At 40.7% G+C, this 16,322-nt stretch overlaps 1 protein-coding gene and 1 long non-coding RNA gene across 6 annotated transcripts in view; one reads left to right on the top strand and one right to left on the bottom strand.

Moving 5' to 3' along the window:
• The first annotated feature begins 57 nt into the window (after positions 1 to 57).
• The window catches only part of LOC119016819, a 37,490-nt gene continuing 21,225 nt past the window's right edge, over positions 58 to 16,322 (top strand). The window contains exons 1-2 of one of the 2 annotated variants that reach the window (XM_037093114.1): positions 58 to 204; positions 14,298 to 14,384. The gene's annotated coding sequence lies outside the window, so the exon portion shown is untranslated. Of the gene's footprint in view, positions 205 to 14,103; positions 14,218 to 14,297; positions 14,385 to 16,322 lie in introns of those variants that run through there. The other variant, XM_037093116.1, reaches the window with a different exon arrangement.
• Positions 9,558 to 15,674, bottom strand: LOC119016823. Of its 4 annotated transcripts, none has more exons than XR_005074261.1 (4): positions 15,517 to 15,654; positions 13,512 to 13,650; positions 11,838 to 11,949; positions 9,558 to 11,712 (listed from the first exon to the last, which is right to left on the bottom strand). It is a non-coding gene; the product is annotated as an uncharacterized LOC119016823 (long non-coding RNA). The 4 variants fall into 4 exon arrangements; XR_005074262.1 differs by lacking the exon at positions 15,517 to 15,654 and adding an exon at positions 13,922 to 14,007; XR_005074263.1 differs by lacking the exon at positions 13,512 to 13,650 and having other exon boundaries at positions 15,517 to 15,674.

The following is a 16,322-nucleotide window of genomic DNA, read 5'->3' as shown; positions in this document are numbered from 1 at the left end:
CAGCTGGGTGTTTGTCAGTGTGCTGTGGTACCACTCTGGTGCTGAGTGTCACTTTCACCAAAAGCAGGTCTGACGCCTGGAGAATACGCGCCACAACTGATCAACAACGTACGTGATCGACTGGGTTAGTAAAGTTTAATAATCAGTTTCCTTCAGTCAGAAAATTAAATATGCAAAATATTGAATTAAGACTGTTTCCTGCAGGTTGCGGAAAGTGCTAAAAATACACACACATACTCACACAACTTCTGGAAGAATTACTGGAAGTTGCATAATTATCAAGGAAGATATGGAACATTGAGACCACAACAAAGAGCGCCGTGACATTCTGCTGATTTGGTGAACCTCCCTCTGCTGATTTGAGAGGAAAAAGGCAAAAAGAGCAACAATAAAATCTGCACCACCATGAACTCTGTCTCTGTGCGGCGTGTTGGACTTACAGGAAGTGATCGCTCTGATGAATTACAGCGCTCTCCTTCCTCTCACAGACACACAGAGACAGAGGACACACAGATGGAGTTCATATGTCATTCCTGGACCTCTGAGGGAGCTGTTGGTGCAGATTGTGTTTATTGTTGGCCTTTTTGCCCTTTTCCTCTCACCTTTACAGCTGCAAATGAAATATGCTTAATTTCTTAACCAAATTTCCCTTTCCAAATGTTTAGCTACGATGAAAAAGCATTTCAGTCAGCCTGCCTGCTGCAAACCACAAAACAGGTTTCTAATCAAAACTGTTGTCAGAGGCGAGGGAGGTTCACCAAATCAGCAGAATGTCACGGCGCTCTTTGTTGTGGTCTCAATGTTCCATATCTTCCTTGATAATTATGCAACTTCCAGTAATTCTTCCAGAAGTTGTGTGAGTATGTGTGTGTATTTTTAGCACTTTCCGCAACCTGCAGGAAACAGTCTTAATTCAATATTTTGCATATTTAATTTTCTGACTGAAGGAAACTGATTATTAAACTTTACTAACCCAGTCGATCACGTACGTTGTTGATCAGTTGTGGCGCGTATTCTCCAGGCGTCAGACCTGCTTTTGGTGAAAGTGACACTCAGCACCAGAGTGGTACCACAGCACACTGACAAACACCCAGCTGACCAGCAGAAGTGTAGAATAATGACAGTAACTTGAGTGGAGCCACTGGCCTGTTGTTCTCAGCAGAAGAATAAACACATAAAAGTATCATTTTATTCACAGCATGATAAACAGCATCGCTCCTGACAACCAACCACAACCAGGAAACTTGTCTCATACAAACTTACGGTAAATTAAAATCTTACTGATAAATCCTGCTTCTCATGGGCTGGGAGTTGTGTGAGGAAATGAAAATGCTTATGGACAGAACCCAACGAGTCCACGTGACGCATATCGAACAGATATCAGGATGCATCATTGTGAAAATGAAAGTTTATTAGCAGATCAGAGTTTGCTACAGATTGCGTGTGTCATCTAACATTTGGTCAAAGTTCATGAGCATCTGTTGCTCCTCCTGGTCGACTAAGATGTCCATATACGTCCATGTAGAGACAGCAGAGAAAGGTATAAGAGCAGAGGTCTTAGAGAAGTAGAGACAGATCATTGAGTGCTGGGGGAACCTGTGAGACTCTGAAGACGTCTGTGAGACGAAGGACAGCGCTGTGATTCATCAGAGCGATCGATTCCAGTAAGTCCAACATGCCACTCAGAGACAGAGGACACACAGAGACACAGGACACACAGAGTTCAGATGTTGTTCCTGTCAGTTGTGGTTCTAGACCTGTTTCAATAGGGAGGCCAGGTTGGGGCCAGCTTTTCTGTTCGGGGGCACATACAACCCGGGGAAAAAAGACAAATCCCTCATTCAGACACGGGATAAATGAAACAGTATTAACAATTTCAACAAATTTGATTGAGCAGTAAACTGCTGAGACACTTTATTTCTGTCTTTCCCTTCAGAACAAAATCATTGCAATAAATCTGTCATTGTATTATTGATGCAGACTCTAGACTCAGAGTTACGGGGGCTTGGTGCCTGTTGACCCCCCCTCCAGAACCGCCCCTGGTTCCTGGGCCTCTGAGGGAGCTGTCGGTGCAGATTGTGTTTACTGTTGGTCTTTTTGCCTTTTTCCTCTCACCCTTAATTCCAGTCATTAAAATAAGGAAATTACACCACACGCCACACAGAGACAGGGGACACACGGATATAGAGGACACAGGACAGAGGACACACAGAGACGGACATGGTGACCAGGAGGCAGGGGCAGAACTAGACTTTTATACAAGGGGTGGCCAGAGGGTGGGCAAGGCTTTGTTAGGGGGTCTTATACTAATAAAGGAAAATACTGTCATACTCTAACCTGGTACCTAAGGAACATGCCTTCTTGACAGTTTTCATAACCCAGATGCATCTCTCTGTATTTTACCCAAAAACATTTGTTTGGCAACAACTTTAATAGTTTAGTCATAACTCATAGATCATACTAAGATAACGCGACAGTTGGCATCTAATGGGATCGTACACGGTGCCCTGAGCTAAGCAGCTAACCAGTAGCAATACACATTATTATGTAAGAACTTTGCAGAGTCTTTGTACTGTGAGGAAAAAATCATTTCTCATGCAAGGGGTTGGCTGAAGCTACTCAATAAAGGCGAACATCAACGCTTTCAGTGGCATTTATGATGTAGATGATGACAGATTGGTGCAGACAGAGTTCCAGAGGGAGGAGACGGCAATAGAAAAGGCTCTGTTGGCCTACAGTCGGGTACCCATCTGACTATTAACAGTAAAGTAATTGACAAAGATTTGGCACAATTTGGTTGATATGCTAAAAAAAATAAAGGTCTGTAGGAAGCATGTGTGATTTTAGAAAGTTAAGAGTTATTTCCTGCAAAATTTGGCAGGGGGTGTAATCAGGCCATATTTTTTGTTGATTATAAAACAAATTTCAGTTTCTTCAGGCTGGGACTCTGATCAAGGCTTCAAAGTTTATGGAAGATTCAACCATGAACACTCTGGTTACACCAATTTCCTGTTTCTTGACTGAATGTGCAAATTCGACACCTTGCCATGATCACGCCATTCAAATGCTCCACATTTGAAAATGGCAGACATATAGCTCAAACAGTTATTTTGAAATGTTCATGGCTTCACAAGTCCCTTGAACGTACAGGGTGGGCAGCAATGCAATATTGTGCTGTGGCTGTTGATTGGTGGAGGACGACAACCTCCACTGAAGCATCAGTTTAGGTGTTCTGTCCAATAACATATTAGAAAGTGAAATGAAGTTAATAACTCATATAAGAGTCTGCATCCTCACTTGGGCTTATGGTTAGGGTTATTTTACATTGTTACAGTTATTTGTTTATTTTTGTATTCCTGGTTTATTAGACAGTGACAGCTGAGAGAGATTGGACGACATCCAGCAAGTGGCCCCAGACAGGAATCCATCTCAGGCTGTGCCGTGAAGACTCAGCCTTAACAAATAGTCACGCCCTACCAGGTGAGCTATACAGATGCGACCTGTATTCTGATTTGTTAGCAACAACTCTTCTCGTCAACAATTATCAAAGACGCGGAAGTTCCACTGAAGTCTCAAGGTAATTTTTTTGTTTCTTAATCTTTCAGGAAAACACGAGTTAAACCCAAAAACCATCACTTAACTCCTGAATAAAGCATCCAAAATGGGAAATGTACCATCAGAAAGTAACATGGGCAACATGCTGAGATGCTGCAAGTGTGGGAAAGTCCTGCCACCATGTCATTCCTTCAATAATATGACCCAGAGTTATGTTGAAGGGCGGCATGTGTATGTTTTCAACGGAGGTGAATACTACAGACCAGTGAACAGTAATGTTGACAGTAATCAGTATGAGTGTAGATCCTGCTACCATAAATAGGCCAGGGATCAGGAGGAAATGAGGAGAGAGGAGGAGAGGAGGAGAGAGAAGGAAAGGAGGGGAGAGGAGGAGAGAAGACGGGAGGAGAGAAGAGGAGAGGAAGAGAGAAGAGGAGAGGAGGAGTGAAGATGGGGGGAGAGAAGAGGAGAGAAGAGGAAAGGAGGAGACAGGAGGAGAGGAGGAGAGGTAGAGAAAAGGAGAGAAGAGGAGAGGAGGAGAGAAGAACTGAATCAAAGAATCTGAATCTGTTTGATGAATGGATGAGTGCTCGCCCATCCCTTGGCACACTCAAGCGTCTGTGGAAATTGATTTTTGGATTTGATTACATGCACCTAAAACAGATAAAGCAAATTATGCAGTGTTGGGGAAGCTACTTTGCAAGTGTAACTTGTAAAACTACATGTAGTTGAGCCTGGCAGTGGTTTGAACAAACTACACTTCTACCCCTGGAGAAATGCAGTTTGTAAAACTACTTCTTAAAAAAAGTAGCTTTAGCAACTACTTCTACTCATTATACTCATTTATCCCAGCATTAAATAAATCAACATATGGAGTATATGAAACAAATAATAAGAGCCTACAAAAAATTACCATGCCAGCAGAAATATGCCTCTCAGATCAAGTTTTAATTTTAAAGAACAAAAGCTGACATTTTCAGTCAACATCACAGGAACTTCAGAGGCACTAACACTAGAACTAGATGCCAGGGCAGAATCGCTCGTTGACACGACACATGGGCGGTTTCTCAAAGTTTTTATCAGACAGCCGGTTCCGTTTGGCACTAAAACCATCTTTACCGACACTAAAAAGCCGCTCACGTGCTGCACTGGCTGGGACACCAGCGTTGAACTTCACAAACACTTTGGACATTTTGGGTGGGGATTTGAAAGCGTTTTGTGGGGACTCATCTGGTGATTTCTTTGAAGTCGAAATTGTCGTTGTTTTCGGTGTGCAGAGCTCACATGTGAACACGTAGGTCATGTCTGTAGATGCATCTATATCCAACACGTACATGCTCAAATTGGGGGTTAGCGGGAGAGTTGTCCATGACGTGCTTGTGCCATATGTGCACTGCCTTCCTAGGCACAAAGACCCACCCACACTGTGAAGCATTTGAGTGCTGCCAGGGCAAGCCAATCAGAGGCAGCGATGGCTGAGCATGTCATGAAATGTTTCATGCCTTTTTTTCAAAGAAAAATAAAATGTAAATTATAGAGGGTTTTTTTAATATACAAAAAGAATGTTTTGTGTTGTTGGCCAAAATTGTAGTTTGTAAATTGAGTAGTTAAACTGCAAAAAATGACCCAAAAAGTAGTTGAAATACTTGATGCAGCACAAAATATGAATGTAGTTTAACAACTAGCAAGTTACAGCAAAGTGTAGTTAAGCTGTGCAGTTCAACTACATGTAGTTTAAGTCTCCCCAACACTGAAACTTTGTGCATGTTGCCTTCTTCTGACACAGTAATGATAGAAACATTTTAATAGATTGTAAGGATGTATTGCTGTGACTAATGATAGTTTGTTATTAGAATATTGCCACTGGAGAGCATCATCTGTATTAATTACATCTTAATGATCCACCCACCATATTGATAGTGTTGGTTAGCCAATGCTGAATCAAAACAAGTTGGTGCTGTTTCACAGAAACAAAGATCAGTAAACTTCAAATATCATTGTTTGATTGTAAGTGAGCTCTGATCTGAGCAGATGACTTGGGAACAGTTTGGATTAATGTTTTAATCTTCCAAAAATACCTTTCTGTGTTTGCCATTTCTTAAGTATGATTATCATATGAAACTCAAAATCAATCAAGCAATCAACAAAAATGACAAATCAAATCAAATCAAAACAAGCTTCTAACAGAGAAGGTGTGAGTTTATTTCCCCAACTCTTTACAGTCAAACACTGAACATGTTTTTTTAAATTTATTTTTAAATCACATACACTAAAAGTCAAGTTAACCTGAGTGTTAACAAGTCGATTTTGTATCAGTTGTATCATTTAAAGTATGTTTCTATTTCATGTGTTCTAATTTCAAAAGAAATCCTCAAATCAATTGTGTCACCGGCTTTTCATCAATGATTTTGTGGACATGCAAAATTCCTGTTAGTGTCCTGACGCATGTTATTAAAGTTGAATAAACTATACTTTGATTGTATTTCCTGGACTGAGAATGTCTTTTCTTTTGAGCAGTATTGTACTGGACTATGACATATTTGATTACTGATTTTACCGATATCCAAATGTAATAAATTAAGCAACAACTGTATGTATAATGATCTGTACATTAAGCAAATATCACAGATAAATAGAACAATGGACCTTGTGAAACCCCACATGTGACCCTCTGCAATTAAGATTTAGAATTATATATGTTTACATACAGATTTAATTTTTTGTATGAGGGCACCATGCCTCTCATACCATTTCAGTGAAGACTGCTTATTAATAATCATGTCATGGTTATTATATGGTTATAACATATGTTGTTCTATGGACTACCCTCCTGGGAACCTCACACAGACAATATGTCACCTGAAATAAAACAGTCAATTGAAGGAAACGCTGCCCCCTCCCACACAGACAGCAAAACGTAACTCAGGAACACACTGATAATCAAAACACTCGGTAATGATTGTCATGACTCCTGTTTGTTTTGTTCTTGTTTCTGGTTTTTGGTTTCTTGTATTTGATTTACATCCTTGTATCTTGTCTTGTGTTTATGTTTTGCTTTCTCCATGTCTTGTGTCTCATGTTTTGATGTTCCATGCCCTCTTGTGTCCTTTCAGTTTCTCCTATGTTCTCCCCTCTGGCTCCCTCTGTCTGTTGTCTTGTTCCCTCCTGGTCTGTTCCTCTGTGCTCCTCCCCCTCGTTATCACACCTGGCTTCCTTCCTCCTCTCTCCTCACCTGTGCCTCTTCATGTCATTAGTGTCTGTGTATTTAGTCTCTGTGTTTCCCCTCACTCTTTGTCTGGTCATTGGATTCTGTCTTGTGGTTTCTGTTTGCTGTATTCTGTCTTCTGTACCCTTGTTCCATGTTCCTGATTCTTGCTCCTGATCCTGCTCATGCTTCTGCCCCGTTTTGGTATGTTTTGATTTTGAATTTCCCATGTTTAAGTTGTACTTTGAATCTTTGGTTTGTACTTTGTCTGGCTGTTTTCTTTTGCTACTTTTTTCTCGTTCTTAGTTGCTACTTTGTTTTTCCATCCCTGCTCGTCCGCTTTTGGTTTTTGTATACAGCTTTTCAATAAAGCTCGCCTTTTGTTCTCCTTATCTTGCCTCCAGTAACTGCATTTTGGTCCACCTTCCCTTCCATAGTTTTCCCTTTTATCCTAACCTGACAATGATGAGCACATAGTCATTAAACCAGCTGACAAAGGGGAACAAATCCCTTCAGATACCTTGATGATGATTCTGCCAAACCTCAGTCTCTTTTGCAAGGAAAAATACTAGCCATAAATTTGTATATGGGCTGGGAAATGTTAAAACATGCATATGCTCTGTAATCATATGAAACGTTGTGTCCTTTGTAACCTTTTTCTCAAAATACTATGACTATATTCTCAGAAAATTATGGCATTATTCTTGCTTCAAGATTACTTTATTCTAACTTTGTCCTGAAAATATCATGTTTTTGTTTTGCAGCAGTGACGTCCTGATAATCCATCGTACTGATCATTTCTATCCAATGTTGCAAATGTAGTTGCTCTATATGTCTGCAGAACTGCATATGAGTGCAAATTGTACATAGAAAACGGGCAGTGAGTGATGTCATAGAGCTTTGTCACTGTCAATCAGGTAACCAACAGGTGTTGATTGCCATGGCATCTGATTTTTTCATTTTCAGTGTCATGTATAATGGATATCACCAAGGTAATTGGTTTATGTTTGTATTTTAGGGCATTATCTTTATCAGTGACATCGGTGTGTAACAGGAAACTTCAGTGATGTTGTCTGACCGTGTGTTCAGCTGTCTATAATAATCTACCACAGTGTGATCAGACTATGGTGATGGCAGTAGTCTGTGATGTTTGTCTGCAGACACAAGAGGCTTGTCAACCCGTGAATGGTTATTCTGCGCTTGTTGACGTCACTGAAATAAATTAACTTAATATCTATCCCCCGTTCTGGTGGCTATGCTGGAGGATTTCGGGCAAATTACAGGTTACAAATGATCAGAATAGTTTATGTCCCATTAACACTGCAGGCGCATTTTGCCCCCTCTCAAACTTACCATTTAAGAAATCTCATTCTAGTCAGACTCATTTTAGGCAAACGTGTAAGCAGAAATTTTCGCATTTGTTCAAGTGTAATTTACCCTCTCTACTTGCTCGACTGGCTGAAGATCTCCACTGCTGGTCTCTCTTACCTTTATACTATATACTGTATACTGTATACAAATGAATGTACCTCCAATATTCCTGTATCTCTTTCAATGCATCCCCCTCTTTATTCCAAAACACTTTTTCCGATCTCTCGACAGCCTGATCTCTCAGCTCATATGGAACAAAAATCCTCCATGGATTTGAAAAGACACTCTCTACAGATCCCCAAAGAAGTGGGTGGGCTAGCACTACCAAACTTTTTATGTTATCAGTGGGCTGCTAGTGTTCGGTCTATGTTGCGCTGGTGTCACATTAGCAATCAAGCTCCACCGTGGCTGCATGTTGAGGATGCCTTCCTATCTGTTCTCCGTTTTATGCCTCCACCTGCCATTTTCACCATTACCATACTCTGGTCACAACATAGTAAAAAAACGTCTCAAGATTTGGACTCAGTTGAAAAGCCAGTTTGAGCTCCAGGCGATTCCTCCTTCCCCTGTACTCCAACCCTCTCTTTAATCCCTCTAGTAATGATAGAGCCTTTGCAGCCTGAGAGGACCGCGGGATTGAGTCTGTCAGGCATCTTTATATTGAGGGACTATTTTCATCTTTTGATCAGTTGGTTGGTGTATTCAAATTGCAGAGAACTTTTTCCCAGATATTTGCAAATCAGAAACTTTATTTGTGGTCACTTTCCTGGCCTCCCTGCTATTCCTCCTTCTAGGCAGTTTTATTTTGGGATGGTGTATGTTGAGAGGGTGGAGAAATGAAAGGAACTCCGCCTCTGACCTGTCCCAAAGTCTAAATATATCATCAAGGTATCTGAAGGGATTTGTTCCCCTTTGTCTGCTGGTTTAGTGACTATGCGCTCGTCATTACCGAGTGATTTGATTATCAGTGTGTTCCTGAGTTACGTTTTGCTGTCTGTGTGGGAGGGGGCAGCGTTTCCTTCAATTGACTGTTTTATTTCAGGTGACATGTTGTCTGTGTGAGGTTCCCAGGAGGGTAGTCCATAGAACAACATATGTTATAACCATATACCCATATAATAACCATGACATGATTATTAATAAGCAATCTTCACTGAAATGGTCTGAGAGGCATGGTGCCCTCATACCTTTGCAAAATCTGTATGTAAACATATATAATTCTAAATCTTAATTGCAGAGGGTCACACGTGGGGTTTCACAAGGTCCATTGTTCTATTTATCTGTGATATTTGCTTAATGTACAGTTTATTATACATACAGTTGTTGCTTAATCTATTACATTTGGATATCAGTAAAATCAGTAATCAAATATGTCATAGTCCAGTACAATACTGCTCAAAAGAAAAGACATTCTCAGTCCAGGAAATACAATCAAAGTATAGTTTATTCAACTTTAATAACATGCATCAGGACACTAACAGGAATTTTGCATGTCCACAAAATCATTGATGAAAAGCCGGTGACACAATTGATTTGAGGATTCCTTTTGAAACAGAAACATACTTTAGATGATCAACTGATACAAAATCGACTTGTTAAGCTCACTTACAATCAAACAATGATATTTGAAGTTTACTGATCTTTGTTTCTGTGAAACAGCACCAACTTGTTTTGATTCAACATTGGCTAACCAACACTATCAATATGGTGGGTGGATCATTATAATGTAATTAATACAGATGATGCTCTCCAGTGGTAATATTCTAATAACAAACTATCATTAGTCACAGCAATACATCCTTACAATCTATTAAAATGTTTCTATCATTACTGTGTCAGAAGAAGGCAACATGCACACAGTTTCAGTGTTGGGGAGACTTAAACTACATGTAGTTGAACTGCACAGCTTAACTACACTTTGCTGTAACTTGCTAGTTGTTAAACTACATTCATATTTTGTGCTGCATCAAGTATTTCAACTACTTTTTGGGTCATTTTTTTGTAGTTTAACTACTCAGTTTACAATCTACAATTTTGGCCAACAACACAAAACATTTTTTTTTTTTTGTATATCAACCCCCCCCCCCCCAAATTTACATTTTATTTGATTTTTCTTTGAAAAAAGGCATGAAACATGTCATGACATGTTCAGTCATAGCTGCCTCTGATTGGCTTGCCCTGGCAGCACTCAAATGCTTCACAGAGTGGGTGGGTCTTTGTGCCTAGGAAGGCAGTGCACATATGGCACAAGCACGTCATGGACAACTCTCCCACTAACCCCCGATTTGAGCATGTACATGTTGGATATAGATGCATCTACAGACACCACCTACATGTTCACATGCGAGCTCTGCACGCCGAAAACAACGAAAATTTCGACTTCAAAGAAATCACCAGATGAGTCCCCACAAAACGCTTTCAAATCCCCACCCAAAATGTCCAAAGTGTTTGTGAAGTTCAACGCTGGTGTCCCAGCCAGTGCAGCACGTGAGCGGCTTTTTAGTGTCGGTAAAGATGTTTTTAGTGCCAAACGGAACCGGCTGTCTGATAAAAACTTTGAGAAACTGCTCATGTGTCGTGTCAACGAGCGATTCTGCCCTGGCATCTAGTTCTAGTGTTAGTGCCTCTGAAGTTCCTGTGATGTTGACTGAAAATGTCAGATTTTGTTCTTTAAAATTAAAACTTGTTTCATATACTCCATATGTTGATTTATTTAATGCTGGAATAAATGAGTAAAGCTACTTTTTTTGTTGTAGTAGTTTTACAAACTACATTTCTCCAGGGGCAGAAAACCACTGCCAGGCTGAACTACATGTAGTTTTACAAGCTACGCTTGCAAAGTAGCTTCCCCAACACTGCATAATTTGCTTTATCTGTTTTAGGTGCATGTAATCAAATCCAAAAATCAATTTCCACAGACACCTGAGTGTGCTGCAGAGTGCTGAGGGATGGGCGAGCACTCATCCATTCATCAAACAGAAGTTAGTCAAGGACTGACTGGATGTTCCCGGTCTGGTTCATGGTTCACCTCAAACTCATCCAGATGTGTGATAAGAACAAAGTGTCTTCTGAAATGTCTCTGCATTGTTGTTTCCCCAGCTGCTGCTCAGCTCGCTGCTGCAATTCTGTCAGTCTTTGATTCAGTTCTTCTCTCCTCCTCTCCTCTTCTCTCCTTTTCTCTACCTCTCCTCCTGTCCTCCTGTCTCCTCCTCTCCTCGTTTCTCCTCCCATCTTCTCTCCTCCTCTCCCCTCCTTTCCTTCTCTCTCCTCCTCTCCTCCTCTCTCCTCATTTCCTCCTGATCCCTGGCCTATTTATGGAAGCAGGATCTACACTCATACTCATTACTGTCAACATTACTGTTCACTGGTCTGTAGTATTCACCTCCGTTGAAAACATACACGTGCCGCCCTTCAACATAACACTGGGCTATATTTTCGAAGGAATGACATGGTGGCAGGACTGTCCCACACTTGCAGCATCTCAGGAAGTTGCCCATGTTACTTTCTGATGGTACATTTCCCATTTTGGACGCTTTATTTCGGGAGTTAAGTGATGGTTTTTGGGTTTAACTCGTGTTTTCCTGAAAGATTAAGAAACAAAAAAATTACCTTGAGACTTCAGTGGAACTCCCGCGCCTTTGATAATTGTTGACGAGAAGAGTTGTTGCTAACAAATCAGAATACAGGTTGCATCTGTATAGCTCACCTGGTAGGGCGTGACTATGTGTTAAGGCTGAGTCTTCACGGCACAGCCTGAGATGGATTCCTGTCTGGGGCCACTTGCTGGATGTCGTCCAATCTCTCTCAGCTGTCACTGTCTAATAAACCAGGAATACAAAAATAAACAAATAACTGTAACAATGTAAAATAACCCTAACCATAAGCCCAAGTGAGGATGCAGACTCTTACATGAGTTACTAACTTCATCTTTTGTTCTAATATGTTATTGGACAGAACACCTAAACTGATGCTTCAGTGGAGGTTGTCGTCCTCCACCAATCAACAGCCACAGCACAATATTGCATTGCTGCCCACCCTGTACGTTCAAGGGACTTGTGAAGCCATGAACATTTTAAAATAATTGTTTGAGCTATATGTCTGCCATTTTCAAATGTGGAGCATTTGAATGGCGTGATCATGGCAAGGTGTCGAATTTGCACGTTCAGTCAAGAAACAGGAAATTGGTGTAACCAGAGTGTTCATGGTTGAATCTTCCATAAACTTTGAAGCCTTGATCAGAGTCCCAGCCTGAAGAAACTGAAATTTGTTTTATAATCAACAAAAAAATATGGCCTGATTACACCCCCTGCCAAATTTTGCAGGAAATAACTCTTAACTTTCTAAAATCACACATGCTTCCTACAGACCTTTATTTTTTTTAGCATATCAACCAAATTGTGCCAAATCTTTGTCAATTACTTTACTGTTAATATAAAATAAGTCTGTTCTGTTATTGGTTTTGCCCACTCAGATGGGTACCCGACTGTAGGCCGACAGAGCCTTTTCTATTGCCGTCTCCTCCCTCTGGAACTCTGTCTGCACCAATCTGTCATCATCTACATCATAAAACAAACATGACAGTGTTTAGAGACCGGGCGCCGTGTACGATCCTGTTAGATGCCGACGGTCGCGTTATTTTAATCTGATCTATGAGTTATGACTAAACTATTAAAGTTGATGCCAAGCAAATGTTTTTTGGACAAAATACAGAGAGATACATCTGGGTTATGAAAACTGTCAAGAAGGCATGTTCCTTAGGTACCAGGTTAGAGTATGACAATATTTTCCTTTATTAGTATAAGACCCCCTGACAAAGCCTTGCCAACCCTCTGGCCACCCCTTGTATAAAAGTCTAGTTCTGCCCCTGCCTCCTGGTCAGCAGCCTGACTTCAGAATGAATTTCCTTATATTAATGACTGGAATTAAGGGTGAGAGGAAAAAGGCAAAAAGACCAACAGTAAACACAATCTGCATCGACAGCTCCCTCAGAGGTCCAGGAACCAGGGGCGGTTCTGGAGGGGGGGTCAACAGGGACCAATGCCCCTGTAACTCTGAGTCTAGAGTCTGCATCAATAATACAATGACAGATTTATTGCAATGATTTTGTACTGAAGGGAAAGACAGAAATAAAGTGTCTCAGCAGTTTACTACCCAATCAAATTTGTTGAAATTGTTAATACTGTTTCATTTATCCCGTGTCTGAATGAGGGATTTGTCTTTTTTCCCCGGGTTGTATGTGCCCCCGAACAGAAAAGCTGGCCCCAACCTGGCCTCCCTATTGAAACTGGTCTAGAACCGCAACTGACAGGAACAACATCTGAACTCTGTGTGTCCTGTGTCTCTGTGTGTCCTCTGTCTCTGAGTGGCATGTTGGACTTACAGGAATCGATCGCTCTGATGAATCACAGCGCTGTCCTTCGTCTCACAGACGTCTTCAGAGTCTCACAGGTTCCCCCAGCACTCGATGATCTGTCTCTACTTCTCTAAAACCTCTGCTCTTATACCTTTCTCTGCCGTCTCTACATGGACATATATGGACATCTTAGTCGACCAGGAAGAGCAACAGATGCTCATGAACTCTTCTCAAATGTCAGATGATACACGCAATCTGTAACAAACTCGTGTTTTTGCCGATCTTCTAATAAACTTTCATTTTCACGATGGTGCTTCCTGATTTCTGTTCTATATGCGTCGCTTGGACTCGCTGGCGCTGTCCGTAAGCATTTTCATTTCCTCACACACTTCCCAGCCCATGAGGAATCAGGATTCATCAGTAAGATTTTAATTTACCGTAAGTTTGTGTGAGACAAGTTTCCTGGTTGTGGTTGGTTGTCAGGAGCGATGCTGTTTCTCATGCTGTGAATAAAATGATACTTGTGTATCATGTGTTTATTCTTCTGCTGAGAACAACAGGCCAGTGGCTCCGCTCAAGTTACTGTCATTATTCTACACTTCTGCTGGTCAGCTGGGTGTTTGTCAGTGTGCTGTGGTACCACTCTGGTGCTGAGTGTCACTTTCACCAAAAGCAGGTCTGACACCTGGAGAATACGCGCCACAACTGATCAACAACGTACGTGATCGACTGGGTTAGTAAAGTTTAATAATCAGTTTCCTTCAGTCAGAAAATTAAATATGCAAAATATTGAATTAAGACTGTTTCCTGCAGGTTGCTAAAAAAGAAGAAAAAGAAGAAGAAACAGAAAGACGTAGATGATTCAGAGTGATGACGGCAAGTCAACAGAAAACTGTTCAGGTAATGACAGCTCTCTTCTGACCTGTAACACTTCTTCAGATTTCTAGCTTTGTAGTCTACTGAAAATTTCTTGGACACAGCAACTGAGTTTCATATAAACTTTTATGATTGAAGTGTAATCTATAGGCCTAGTGGATGAAATTCAGCCATATACAATACTATCTTTAAAGACCGTTTTCTCAAAATGAGTTTTTTCTCATACTCTGAGCCAAAAATCTCCACTTCAGTAGCACTTACATACACCAAACTTTCCAGTTTTATTCCTATCTATATTCTGAAGGTTTTGACAGAGGGGTTTGTTTGCATATCATTCATAGCCTCATTTATATAACATTTTATTCCTAAAAACAGTGCAAAATTGTTTTTGTTTTTTTATTATGGCTGTTGACAGTATTTTCTGATCAATGGAGTGATAAAAAGAGACATCCATAATTCCCTCTGTAATACGGCTATAATATGTCAACAAAATCAAACAGGATTTTTGAAACTGGCTTTGTCCAATGTTTAGATTTATGTTCTGGAAATGTATGCAAATTAGCACATGTTTAATTAGATAGCAACTCCTAGCACGTTCATAGGAAACCACATTTCTGGGTTTCGTATGGGTCATATAGGGGATTCCAGTGGACTATTTCCTGAAACTGTGCAAGAAAAATGTATATTCCAGATTCCAGAGACGTCCGGTGAGCGTTTTCATCTATCAGCCTGGTTTAGCCACAAACTAAAAAAAAAAAAAAAAAAAAAAGAGACTCACTCTTTTGCTCTATCTTAGAGCTTTAGGAGACTGTTAGTAAGAGTACTATCTTTAAATTACTCCTCTCTATTCGCTTCACACTATTCTCACATTTAGCTTTTATGATTCTGATTGCATGTGTTTGGACTCTAGAGTGAAATTTGCTAAAACACACAAAAAGACTTCCCTTCTCACTTTTCATCTCACTTGGAGCTCCCGTCTCCCATGTGAGGGATAGAGCCGTTTGTGTGAGTGAGCCCAGCTCAGCATACCCCTCTCTGATAACACTTTAATAACAAAAATATACAGCTCCTTTTCGGAGAAATTGTGGACGCTTACTCACTGCTCTTGGGTGTGGGTGAAATTGCAATTGTTGGAGAAATGCGAGAAATAGCCCACCTTTTTTGCCACCGCTTTGCAATGTCAAGGTGCAGATTTGTAGAGCTGTCCTTTTCTGCCGAGACCTTTCCTGACGCCAATTATTTTGTAGCCAAATCTCTCAGAAGAATCACAAGGAGACGAGGCTCGCAGATAGTGGGGGACGTCTATTTCTAGGCTGACCAAACATTTTATACCCCAGATTCTCAGTTATACAGTTGCGCAATGACAGTCTGGAAAAACACCAAAGCGCCATGGCGCTCTTTCTGGTTATCTCAAATTTCCATATCTTCCTTGATAATTACGCAATTTCCAGTAATTCTTCCAGAACTTGCGTGAGTGTGTGCTCTCCTTTTTGGCTAGAACCATGGGTCAGGAGGCAGGTCAATCTGTCGTCAGATTTGCTGTTTTCACCGTTTCACCGAGGTGTGGTGTCCCTACTTGGTTATGGTTGTGTGCCGTATGATATCATTATTCCGTGTGATATCCTTCCTATTTCCTGATCTTCTGTTTATCTCAGATCCCAGTAGCTAGAATAACACATTCCTATTCAAAGGTCACCTCTAGAAATAAGTTTTAAAGTGGTTTCCGGATGAGTCATTTTTTTTTAAACTATTGACAACTTGACTGCACATTTAGAGAGGAGATTTTTTTTACCTCAATAGAATGAAATGGACGGCAGGGTCCTCTCTCTGTTTGTGGGTCGTGTGACAACATGGTGTGGATGCAAACAAAGGGAGCTCATGGCAAAGCATGCAGCAGCTCAAAACCATGAATAACTAAGGAAACAACATTAGTTGTGTTTGATTGTAATCGATTTGGGATTT

Source organism: Acanthopagrus latus, chromosome 3 (genome assembly GCF_904848185.1).
Source record: "Acanthopagrus latus isolate v.2019 chromosome 3, fAcaLat1.1, whole genome shotgun sequence".
Taxonomy (NCBI): domain Eukaryota; kingdom Metazoa; phylum Chordata; class Actinopteri; order Spariformes; family Sparidae; genus Acanthopagrus; species Acanthopagrus latus.
Note: the sequence above shows the minus strand (reverse complement) of the source record. Positions and strands in the feature narration are given on the sequence as shown.